Raw genomic sequence first — 10863 nt, 5'->3', positions numbered from 1 at the left:
TGGAGTACATTCAGACCGCCAAGCGTCTGAACCCCAGGCAAGCCTGCTGGTCACTGTTCTTCGGGCGTTTTGACTTTCAGATCACTTATCACCCCGGGATGAAGAACCAACGATCTGACGCCCTGTCCCGGGTGCACGAGGAGGAAGTCAAGACCGAGCTGTCAGACCCAACAGAAACCATCATCCCCGAGTCCACTGTCATGGCCACCCTCACCTGGGACGTGGAGAAGACCGTCCGGGAGGCCCTGACATGGAACCCGGACCCGGGGACCGGTCCGAAGAACAAGTTGTACGTCCCACCAGAGGCCAGGGCTGCAGTCCTAGACTTCTGTCATGGTTCCAAGCTCTCCTGCCATCCAGGTGTGCGAAGAACCATGGCAGTGGTCCAGCAGCGCTTCTGGTGGGCGTCTCTGGAAACCGACGTCCGAGAATAGGTCCATGCCTGCACCACCTGCAAAGCAGACCATCATAAGGCCCCAGGCCTCCTCCAGCCTTTGCCCGTGCCTCATCGCCCCTGGTCTCACATCGGCCTGGACTTCGTCACGGGCCTCCTGCCGTCCCAGGGCATGACCACCATCCTCACGATAGTGGACTGGTTCTCCAAGACGGCCTACTTCGTGGCTCTCCCGAAGCTCCCGACGGCACAGGAGACTGCAGACCTCCTGGTCAACCACGTCGTGCGGCTGCATGGGATTCCATCGGACATCGTCTCGGATCGTGGTCCTCAGTTCTCCTCTCAAGTCTGGAGGAGTTTCTGCAGGGAACTGGGGCCACCGTAAGTCTCTCATCCGGGTACCATCCTCAGACGAACGGATAGGCAGAGCGGGCAAACCAGGATTTGGAGCAGGCCCTCCGCTGCGTGACCTCCGCGGATCCGACGGCCTGGAGCAACCATCTGGCCTGGATCGAGTACGCTCACAATAGTCAAGTATCATCAGCTACCGGCCTCTCCCCGTTTGAGGTGTGTTTGGGGTTCCAGCCCCCATTGTTCCCGCTAGTGGAGAGAGAGGTCGGGGTGCCCTCGGTCCAGGCCCATCTGAGGAGGTGCCGTCGGGTGTGGCGTACCGCCCGCTCTGCCCTGCTCAAAGCCTGGACGTGGGCCAAGGCCCATGCAGACCGCCGGCGTTCCCCAGCCCCTGCATACCAGCCTGGGCAGGAGGTTTGGTTATCCACAAAGGATATCCCCCTGCAGGTGGAATCCGAGAAGCTAAAGGACAGGTTCATAGGACCTTTCACCATCCTCAAAGTCCTCAGTCCGGCCGCAGTGAAGCTGTCAGCTTCAGCTTCACTGCAGATACACCCCGTCTTTCATGTGTCACGACTCAAGCCCTGCCATACCTCTCCACTGTGTGCCCCTGGACCGGCGCCGCCTCCTGCCCGGATCATCTACGGGGAGCCCGCGTGGACAGTACGCCGGCTCCTGGATGTCCGTCGAAAGGGCCGGGGGTTCCAGTATCTGGTGGACTGGGAGGGTTATGGACCCGAAGAGCGCTCCTGGGTGAAGAGGAGCTTCATCCTGGACCCGGCCCTCCTGGCCGACTTCTACACCCGTCACCCGGACAAGCCTGGTCGGGCGCCAGGAGGCGCCCGTTGGGGGGGGGGGGTCCTGTTGTGTGGGCCACTGAAGAGGAGGTACTGCTGGCCCACCACCACAAGATGGCACCCTGCTTGAAGTGCGGGCTTCAAGCACAAGAGGGCGTCGGAGTGACCGGGAGTGACAGCTGTCACTCATCATCTGTACCAGCTGTCACTCATCCACTACTCATCACCATCACCATAAAGGCCGGACTGCAACTCCACCTCCCCGCCGAGAAATCAGCTACCCTAAAGGTAATTTCTTTGCTGAAGTTAAACTGAACAATAGTCTGATCTCATTTGCAGCCGTTTTCCTGTGACGTTGTCCTTGTCTGCTGTATTGTCGTTTGGTGTGGATTGCGACGGCTTCGCCTCACACCCCAACCAGAGAAGTGGTTTCACAGGAGCTGTACGAGTGTGTTATGGGAGGTGGAGGTTCTCCCTCCTTCCGGAACACAGACTGAGGGATTATTGAGTGTGCGAACTCACACTCACCTGCACTGTTTCTGTTCTCTCTGCCAGCAGTACCAGGTCTGAGAGCTGGAGACGGTGGCCACCTGGGGACCCAGGACTTGGCGGCTCCGGTGTTCTTCAGATCCGTTGGTGGTGGAAGCCGTGTGGGATCCGGCTCGTTTCTGGACGGACATCTCCTATCCTCGAGCCTGCCCACACGTCACTCAACGTATAACTGACTGTTTTTCCAAACCTGTTTTGTCTGTATTCCGTTGTGCACGTCATAACATTAAATTGTTACTGTTTTGGCTTATCCATTGCCCGTTCATTTATGCCCCCTGTTGTGGGTCCGTGTTCCTACACTTTCACAACAGCAACAAAGGTGGAGCAGCTGGCCAAAGCTACGTTTATTGCACTGACAGGAGACCACTGGACAGCAGTAACCAACCATAACTACCTCGGGGTAACAGCACACCTGATTGATGAGAGTTGGCGGGTGCACTCATTTGCACTCGGTGCAGTGAAAACAGATGAAAGACATTTTGCCGAAGCATGTGCTCATCAGTTTCTTGATGTTGTTAAGGAGTGGGGGGTAACAGACAAGGTTACCAGTATAGGAACAGATAGTGCTCAAAATACGATGGCAGCAGCAAGGAGTCTGCCATCGTATGTCGCACACATGATACAGCGGGTTATCACAGCGTCCCTCCACAACAGTGGGTTTGACGGTGCTTTAGCCAAGTGCTGTAAAATAGTCAGACATTTTAAACACAGTCCTGCAAACACAGCAGAGCTAACCATGGGCAGACCGAGGAGTCACTTGTCCAGGATGTACCCACTCGCTGGAACTCAGCACTGGAGATGATAAAGTGTGTCCAACGCAACAAAGAACCTCTGATGGCAACACTGGCCCAGCAGAGGCACAACTTGACCGTGTTAACCCCAAGTCAGTATGACAGGATGGCAAAGTTGGAGACATTGCTTGGAGCCATGCAGGCAAGTTGATTTCTATTTTCTCTCTGAGTTCATTTTCTCTAATGTAGTTGTCAGATTATTACTATATGTTAAATATAATTTTCAGCCTGTCCACTGAATGGATGTTTCTAATGAAAAATGCTGTCTATACGAGGGCTGTCCGTAAAGTATAGGTCCTTTTTATTTTTTTCAAAAACTATATGAATTTCATTCATATGTTTTTACGTCAGACATGCTTGCACCCTTGTGCGCATGCGTGAGTTTTTCCATGCCTGTCGGTGACGTCATTCGCCTGTGAGCACTCCTTGTGGGAGGAGTCGTCCAGCCCCTCGTCGGAATTCCTTTGTCTGAGAAGTTGCTGAGAGACTGGCGCTTTGTTTGATCAAAATTTTTTCTAAACCTGTGAGACACATCGAAGTGGACATGGTTCGAAAAATTAAGATGGTTTTCAGTGAAAATTTTAACAGCTGATGAGAGATTTTGAGGTGATTCTGTCACTTTAAGGACTTTTCACGGTGCGAGACGTCGCGCTGCGCTCTCAGGCGCCGTCGTCAGCCTGTTTCAAGCTTAAAACCTCCACATTTCAGGCTCTATTGATCCAGGACGTCGTGAGAGAACAGAGAAGTTTCAGAAGAAGTCGGTTTCAGCATTTTATCCGGATATTCCACTGTTAAAGGAGATTTTTTTAATGAAAGACGTGCGGACGGGTCGCGGCGCGGCGGCACAGGAAAAACACCTCCGTGTTGATAACCATTTGTAAAATCCAGGCGGCTTTTGATGGCTTTCAGTGGAGTGAGTATATGAGAAATTGTTTATCAGCTGGAGATGTTCCAACTTGTCCTTAAGGCTTCCAACAGAGGTGTTTTTCCTGTGCGAGCCGACGCTGCAATCCGCCTGCACGTCTTTCATTAAAAAAATCTCCTTTAACAGTGGAATATCCGGCTAAAATGCTGAAACCGACTTCTTCTGAAACTTCTCTGTTCTCTCACGACGTCCTGGATCAATAAAGCCTGAAATGTGGAGGTTTTAGCTTGAAATAGGCTGACGACGGCGCCTGAGAGCGCTGAGCGACGTCTCGCACCGTGAAAAGTCCTTAAAGCGACAGAATCACCTCAAAATCTCTCATCAACTGTTAAAATTTTCACTGAAGACCAGCTTAATTTTTCGAACCATGTCCACTTCGATGTGTCTCACAGGTTTAGAAAAAATTTTGATCAAACAAAGCGCCAGTCTCTCAGCAACTTCTCAGACAAAGGGATTCCGACGAGGGGCTGGACGACTCCTCCCACAAGGAGTGCTCACAGGCGAATGACGTCACCGACAGGCGTGGAAAAACTCACGCATGCGCACGAGGGTTCAAGCATGTCTGACGTAAAAACATATGAATGAAATCCATATAGTTTTAGAAAAAAATAAAAAGGACCTATACTTTACGGACAGCCCTCGTATAGTTATTCTGTTTGTCTTTTATTTACATTTAAAGGTACATCACTGAGCTCTTGGGGGGAGAGAAATTTGTGTGCTGCTTTGTGGTCCTGCCTCCACTCTGCCATCTTCTGCGCACAATGAAGATTACAGATATTGACCCTGCCTACATTGCACACTTCAAACCTGCATTCACAGAGGGCCTGAACAAACGAAAGGTACGAAAGGTTTGCACAAAGGTACCTGGCCACACCTGCTACAACAGTTCCCTGTGAGAGACTCTTTTCTTTGGCAGGGCACATTGTACTGAGGAATGTCAACAAGCTGGTCTGCCTGAGCAGCTGGTTAAAAGAAGAGCAGAGTACGAACCGGCTGAATTAAACCACAGCACTTTTACACACAGTTTAGTGTAATGTTACTCCATTAAGTGTGTGAAAAAGGACTGTTCATTTTGTGTCTTATTAGACCATTTTGAAATTCACTTTATTCCGCCTTCAAGCCACTTATTGTAAATGCTGCATTTATTTGGGCGAACTCTTACATTTAGCAGACAAGCTGTTTACATTTGCTTTGAAGCAGAAGTGATTGTAACTGTTTTATGTGCTTGTCTACTATTTCATTTGGCAGTTCATTTTGGGTGGTGTAGTGCATCGCACAGAGTCTGTGTAGTCTGTAGTGCTGTAGTTTAGTGTGGCGTAGTCTGCTTGTCTTACTCGCTTCCAGCTGCAGCCGACGCCTAGCTCTTTGGAGCGAAAAGAAGGGACCTAGCTCTTTAGAGCGAAAAGAAGGGCCAAGCATGTAAGCTCCTTCCTGATGGCTTTACATGACTCCAGGTCAAGACCCTCCCATGGTAACTGGGTACCTTGTGGCCCCAGGCTAAACAATGGGGGATCTCGGAGCAGGTTGGAGGCCCCAGAGGTACAGTGTGCGTGACCTACTGGCATGTAGACACGCTCTGACACTTACCAATCCAACCACCTGCTGCCTTGCAGGTTGTGCCTCTATAGGCAAAGGCTAAGGGAGTAAACCCCTACAATCTACAATACATCTCTCTTGACTACAGTGGCTTGGATCGAGAGGGGGTCGTGGTGCTTGGGAAACCCATGGCCTCCATATACGAGGTCTGTCCATAAAGTATCGTACCTTTTTATTTTTTTTTTTAACTATATGGATTTGATTCATATGTTTTCATGTCAGACAAGCTTGAACCCTCGTGCGCATGCGTGAGTTTTTCCACGACTGTCGGTGACATCATTCGCCTGTGAGCACACCTTGTGGAAGGAGTGGTCCCGCCCCCTCGTCAGATTTTCATTGTCTGGAAATGGCGGAATGATTTGGGGTTTTTTTTCCATCAGAATTTTTTCAGAAGCTGTTAGAGACTGGCACCTGGAAACCATTCAAAAAATTTATCTGGCTTTCGGTGAAAATTTTACGGGCTTCACAGAGAATAAATCAAATCAAATCAATTTTATTTATATAGCGCCAAATCACAACAAACAGTTGCCCCAAGGCACTTTATATTGTAAGGCAAAGCCATACAATAATTATGGAAAAACCCCAACGGTCAAAACGACCCCCTGTGAGCAAGCACTTGGCGACAGTGGGAAGGAAAAACTCCCTTTTAACAGGAAGAAACCTCCAGCAGAACCAGGCTCAGGGAGGGACAGTCTTCTGCTGGGACTGGTTGGGGCTGAGGGGAGAGAATCAGGAAAAAGACATGCTGTGGAAGAGAGCAGAGATCAATCACTAATGATTAAATGCAGAGTGGTGCATACAGAGCAAAAAGAGAAAGAAACACTCAGTGCATCATGGGAACCCCCCAGCAGTCTAAGTCTATAGCAGCATAACTAAGGGATGGTTCAGGGTCACCTGATCCAGCCCTAACTATAAAGTTTAGCAAAAAGGAAAGTTTTAAGCCTAATCTTAAAAGTAGAGAGGGTGTCTGTCTCCCTGATCCGAATTGGGAGCTGGTTCCACAGGAGAGGAGCCTGAAAGCTGAAGGCTCTGCCTCCCATTCTACTCTTACAAACCCTAGGAACTACAAGTAAGCCCGCAGTCTGAGAGCGAAGCACTCTATTGGGGTGATATGGTACTATGAGGTCCCTAAGATAAGATGGGACCTGATTATTCAAAACCTTATAAGTAAGAAGAAGAATTTTAAATTCTATTCTAGAATTAATAGGAAGCCAATGAAGAGAGGCCAATATGGGTGAGATATGCTCTCTCCTTCTAGTCCCTGTCAGTACTCTAGCTGCAGCATTTTGAATTAACTGAAGGCTTTTCAGGGAACTTTTAGGACAACCTGATAATAATGAATTACAATAGTCCAGCCTAGAGGAAATAAATGCATGAATTAGTTTTTCAGCATCACTCTGAGACAAGACCTTTCTAATTTTAGAGATATTGCGCAAATGCAAAAAAGCAGTCCTACATATTTGTTTAATATGCGCATTGAATGACATATCCTGATCAAAAATGACTACAAGATTTCTCACAGTATTACTAGAGGTCAGGGTAATGCCATCCAGAGTAAGGATCTGGTTAGACACCATGTTTCTAAGATTTGTGGGGCCAAGTACAATAACTTCAGTTTTATCTGAGTTTAAAAGCAGGAAATTAGAGGTCATCCATGTCTTTATGTCTGTAAGACAATCCTGCAGTTTAGCTAATTGGTGTGTATCCTCTGGCTTCATGGATAGATAAAGCTGGGTATCATCTGCGTAACAATGAAAATTTAAGCAATGCCGTCTAATAATACTGCCTAAGGGAAGCATGTATAAAGTGAATAAAATTGGTCCTAGTACAGAACCTTGTGGAACTCCATAATTAACCTTAGTCTGTGAAGAAGATTCCCCATTTGCATGAACAAATTGTAATCTATTAGATAAATATGATTCAAACCACCACAGCGCAGTGCCTTTAATACCTATGGCATGCTCTAATCTCTGTAATAAAATTTTATGGTCAACAGTATCAAAAGCAGCACTGAGGTCTAACAGAACAAGCACAGAGATGAGTCCACTGTCTGAGGCCATAAGAAGATCATTTGTAACCTTCACCAATGCTGTTTCTGTACTATGATGAATTCTAAACCCTGACTGAAACTCTTCAAATAGACCATTCCTCTGCAGATGATGAGTTAGCTGTTTTACAACTACCCTTTCAAGAATTTTTGAGAGAAAAGGAAGGTTGGAGATTGGCCTATAATTAGCTAAGATAGCTGGGTCAAGTGATGGCTTTTTAAGTAATGGTTTAATTACTGCCACCTTAAAAGCCTGTGGTACATAGCCAACTAATAAAGACAGCTTGATCATATTTAAGATCGAAGCATTAATTAATGGTAGGGCTTCCTTGAGCAGCCTGGTAGGAATGGGGTCTATAGACATGTTGATGGTTTGGAGGAAGTAACTAATGAAAATAACTCACACAGAACAATCGGAGAGAAAGAATCTAACCAAATACCGGCATCACTGAAAGCAGCCAAAGAGAACGATATGTCTTTGGGATGGTTATGAGTAATTTTTCTCTAATAGTTAAAATTTTATTAGCAAAGAAAGTCATGAAGTCATTACTAGTTAAAGTTAAAGGAATACTCGGCTCAATAGAGCTCTGACTCTTTGTCAGCCTGGCTACAGTGCTGAAAAGAAACCTGGGGTTGTTCTTATTTTCTTCAATTAGTGATGAGTAGTAAGATGTCCTAGCTTTACGGAGGGCTTTTTTATAGAGCAACAGACTCTTTTTCCAGGCTAAGTGAAGATCTTCTAAATTAGTGAGATGCCATTTCCTCTCCAACTTACGGGTTATCTGCTTTAAGCTGCGAGTTTGTGAGTTATACCACGGAGTCAGGCACTTCTGCTTTAAGGCTGTCTTTTTCAGAGGAGCTACAACATCCAAAGTTGTCCTCAATGCGGCTATAAAACTATTGACGAGATAATCTATCTCACTCACAGAGTTTAGGTAGCTACTTTGCCCTGTGTTGGTATATGGCATTGGAGAACATAAAGAATAAATCATATCCTTAAACCTAGTTACAACGCTTTCTGAAAGACTTCTACTGTAATGAAACTTATTCCATCAGAGTAAATGTTATTAAGAAATGATCAGACAGAAGGGGGTTTTCAGGGAATACTGTTAAGTCTTCAATTTCCATACCATAAGTCAGAACAAGTTCTAAGATATGATTAAAGTGATGGGTGGACTCATTTACATTTTGAGCAAAGCCAGTCGAGTCTAACAATAGATTAAATGCAGTGTTGAGGCTGTCATTCTCAGCATCTGTGTGGATGTTGAAATCGCCCACTATAATTATCTTATCTGAGCTAAGCACTAAATCAGACAAAAGGTCCGAAAATTCACAGAGAAACTCACAGTAATGACCAGGTGGACGATAGATAACAACAAATAAAACTGGTTTTTGGGACTTCCAATTTGGATGGACAAGACTAAGAGACAAGCTTTCAAATGAATTAAAGCTCTGTCTGGGTTTTTGATTAATTAATAAGCTGGAGTGGAAGATTGCTGCTAATCCTTCGCCTCGGCCCGTGCTACGAGCATTCTGGCAGTTAGTGTGACTCGGGGGTGTTGACTCATTTAAACTAACATATTCATCCTGCTGTAACCAGGTTTCTGTAAGACAGAATAAATCAATATGTTGATCAATTATTATATCATTTACTAACAGGGACTTCGAAGAGAGAGATCTTAGGCTTCGCGCGTCACGACCGATTCGCTTTGAAAGCGAGACAAAGGAACACCTCCATTTCGGCGTGTCAGAGGACGAGTTTGGACATGCCTATCTCGGCTTTCAATGCTTACCAGTCGAGTGAGTTATAAGAGAACTTGTGGAGAGCTGGGCATGTCCGAACTTGTCCTCTGGCACGCCGAAATGGAGGCGTTCTTTGTCTCGCTCGAACAGCAAATCGGTCATGACGCACAAAGCCTCCATGCGGCTTTCCACGACAAAATCTCTTGTTAAAAGTGAAATCTGCCAGAAAATGGTTGATGTCCAGCTCTTGTGATAACCAGAGAAAGAGCACACGACAGTCTCGTATCCACAGAGCCATCTGTTTAGAAATGGTCCAGTGGTTTGTGCCGCGTCGTCGCAGCTTGGAGCGCGGTGTGCCGAGCGTCCTTAAAGGGGTCCTTAAAGCTGTACTAACAGACCTTATTCTCTGTGAAGCCCGTAAAATTTTCACCGAAAGCCAGATAAATTTTTCGAATGGTTTCCAGGTGCCAGTCTCTAAGAGTTTCTGAAAAAATTCTGATGGAAAAAAACCCCAAATCATTCCGCCATTTCCAGACAATGAAAATCCGACGACGGGGCGGGACCACTCCTTCCACAAGGCGTGCTCACAGGCGAATGACGTCACCGACAGGCGTGGAAAAACTCACGCATGCGCACGAGGGTTCAAGCATGTCTGACGTGAAAACATATGAATAAAATCCATATAGCTTAAAAAAAAAAATAAAAAGGTACGATACTTTATGGACAGATCTCGTATACTTCACCCAGGATTCAATGTCCCCATTCTCCTCCTTCTGTTCTTCCAAAGCTCTGGGGCGATAGGCGAGTGGCCATGGTGGCAGGTATAAGATGGCACTGGGAGCTGCTCGTCACAGACCTGCACTCAGGCAGCCAGGGCAGGATTGTCGTCTTATTCTCATCTGGGGCAAGGGTAGGGTTCAGCAGCCACTCTGATAATGGATCAGCCCTACTCAGGGAGAGCACTGCCCCCCCCCCCCCCCCCCCCCCCCCCCCCCTCAAGGAAGGGTCTGGAAAAGGTGGAACAGGGTGTTCCCTGTTCTACCTACTGGACATCCACAAGACCACCTGGATGCACCCTCTGACTTCTGGTTGACGGACTATGTCCTTTTGTATGGCATGTTGTCTGTCTTGACACGTTTCTTTTCTTCATTATTCTGATGTTGGTCATGTGGCACATCAGTATTGAGGACCCCAGCAACTGGAGAAGGCCAAGGAGATGCCCACGCTCCACAGATAGATGGTTATCACCTTAAATCCTGGATGGCAACCACCTAGGCAGATGTTGCCATCCAGGATCCAAGGTGGTTCTGTGGTGTTGTGGATGCAGCACGACGTGGCACCAGTTTGCATCTTCTGACCAGACCTGAATGTACCTAAAATACGTCATACATTAAATTTAAGGAGAACCTGACATGAGGAGGCCAAGGTTTCCATGCAGGCACTTTAGCTGAGTGAGAGAGTTCGGGGCGTTTAAGGGCCTTTACATTATTTATATGCGCTAATGGCGGCTGGCTGTGTGTGAATCAGCAACAGAACAATCGGCTAAAATAGACTCACAGCTGTAATCAAGGCCATACGTTTTGCAGCATTTTTACTCTTCTCTGCTAACTGCGAGGTCAATTGGAGTCCGTTTAGTAGCATTTCAGACTCTTACAGTAGATTATCTTCTT

Source organism: Thalassophryne amazonica, chromosome 14 (genome assembly GCF_902500255.1).
Source record: "Thalassophryne amazonica chromosome 14, fThaAma1.1, whole genome shotgun sequence".
In the NCBI taxonomy this organism is placed as follows: domain Eukaryota; kingdom Metazoa; phylum Chordata; class Actinopteri; order Batrachoidiformes; family Batrachoididae; genus Thalassophryne; species Thalassophryne amazonica.
Note: the sequence above shows the minus strand (reverse complement) of the source record.